Raw genomic sequence first — 2,372 nt, 5'->3', positions numbered from 1 at the left:
GCTGGTGGACTCATGCAGTCAGCAATAACACTAGCATCTAATCCTTTTAATCTTTATGAGGAATCAATTGTTGGGGTTTCTCTTTGCCTCTTATTCAATTATGCATCCACCTTGTCTTTTGTTGTGAGCAAATAAATCTAAATCTCTTTAGGAAGAAATACTGCATGTTGTAGGACTATTTTGAGGGCTTTTATCATGATAGGTTAGGTCCAAGCTCAATGATGACCTAAAATGTGTAAATACATATTTTTAGTAAATACGTTCTGAAGAAAGTTTCTGAGAGATTCATAGCCTTTCATAAATTCTATCTTTACTTCACCTCTATGATATTACTTGCTAAAATCTATAAATTTGACCAATTGTCTTTACAAGTTAGGATGTATTGTTTCTATATATGATTCACACTTTTACTTTAACATTAGCTCCACATTTTAGGTTGAGGATATATTACCTAACTATACACTTTCAAGGTCAAGTTCTTATTATTGGAGACTTTTGTGACATTCTACATTTTCTAGGGGAAACACATATCAGTTCTTCCACTACTTCTTCCAACCAGGATCATAGTTGATAGTTCCTGAACGCTAGTTGGTTGGCTGTATCATCAATCACTTCATGATCCGTAGGTATAGCTCTATGTTTTATACTTATGAGTCTTTGGGTGTAAGATTATTTCAACTCTACATAATATAGCAATTTACAATTGAATAAAGGACAAATAACATGTATCTGTGTTCACCTTTTCATAGTTGCAGTGTCATTGCTTTTTAGAATTCAAAGTTCTTTTTTAAAGTTTTTTTTTCATGTTATCTTATTAAATTTTGATGTCATTTTATCAATTGTTCATGCTTTTGTGGCCATTTGATTATTTCCATCATTTATTATACTCTTGGCCACCATTTAGGGCCCGGTTGGCGCAGCTTATTTGCTGCTGTGCATTTTTGAAAATGCAGGTGGAGGCGTTTGATTTGGGTTTGGGGTGCGTTTCGTTATAATATGTGAAATTTTTATTAAACGTGGCCGCCTGTTTTGCCCTGCGACCCGCGTTCGTGCTTTCGCGTGAAATATTTTACGGGGCTGCCCTCTTGCGCTTCGACTGCCCTCGTCCCGTTCTAGAGAGAAGAGTCGTAGAGGAGAAGAAGATCGAAGGATATGCTTGCTCGCCACTTGCCGCACATCGACTCGCTCGTCATCATAGGCCGAAGCCTCACCTACATCACTCCCGCTCTCCTGGTTTCGCCCAAAACCATCGCCTTCGTGAATGAAACCTCGCAATACAGTTACAATTAAAGCTAATTGAGAAAGCCACGATGGGATTGCGACATGCAAAGACTAGTGATACTCCCATCTTTTTCATTGTTCCACTCTGCTCCTAACAGAAACCATAGGGGGAAGGTAAACTTGTTCACGCCATCCTTCCAAATTTTGAAGAATTTTGGATTCCAGTGTGACAGTTCTTTTTAACTATTTGACCATTTTGTTGCTATTAGAAAATTAAGGTATATCTATATTAGCACTGATTTTCTTCATGTGAATTTAGTGACAGGATTTGTTTTAATTATTTATTAAATAGGATGAATTTTTTTTCTAATATTTTATTTTTAGGTCTTTATCTTATTTCCTGTATTATTATGAAGTAGTTTTTTTGGTTATAAACTATCAAATATATAGTCATGGCAGTTCTGTTACAAACAACACAGTTGCGTAGGGGCAGAATGGTCATTTATCCAGAAACAGCTGCAAATTAGCTGTTTTTCAAACGCACAAAGCAAACAACCAACCAACTTATCCGGATCAGCAGTTTATTTGGATCAACTGCTTATCTGAATAAGTTGGATAAGCTGCAGCTGCCCCTAATAGACTCTTAGTCATTGTGCTAAGGATCTGTATGAATAGCAACTTAAGGCTGTATTAGGGATGCTTGACTGATTATACTATTACTAGTTTTAATTTTAACCGTCATAGAAATCTTTGATTTGTATTAATGTTTTCCTTTTTCTTTCTTATTTTATATGGTACTCTTAGATACATGATGAGCAACCCCTTCTAATCCCGTCATGGAACCCTATATTCACATCTTCATTATCTCATTAAACTATGCTAGTTACCAATTCAAGGCCTTCATTGTGGTCTTAATGATAGGTGCAACAATCTTTATTCCATGTAGTTGTCTGAGAGAACCATTTGAAAGAAAACTTGAATGAAAGACATGATTTCATTTAAATGCTTACATATTGCATAAGAGTACCAAAAAAAAACAAGATGAAAATAAGCCTCTAAAAGGGGGTGAATGAGAATCTTGAATGTAGCAATGGGTGTAGTCAACAAATCAAAATTTATAGTTGTCTTAGTATGCCTAATTTCGATGATTC

The sequence above is a fragment of the Phalaenopsis equestris genome, unplaced genomic scaffold (assembly GCF_001263595.1).
Source record: "Phalaenopsis equestris unplaced genomic scaffold, ASM126359v1 Scaffold235481, whole genome shotgun sequence".
Taxonomy (NCBI): domain Eukaryota; kingdom Viridiplantae; phylum Streptophyta; class Magnoliopsida; order Asparagales; family Orchidaceae; genus Phalaenopsis; species Phalaenopsis equestris.
This window is presented reverse-complemented; position numbering follows the sequence as displayed.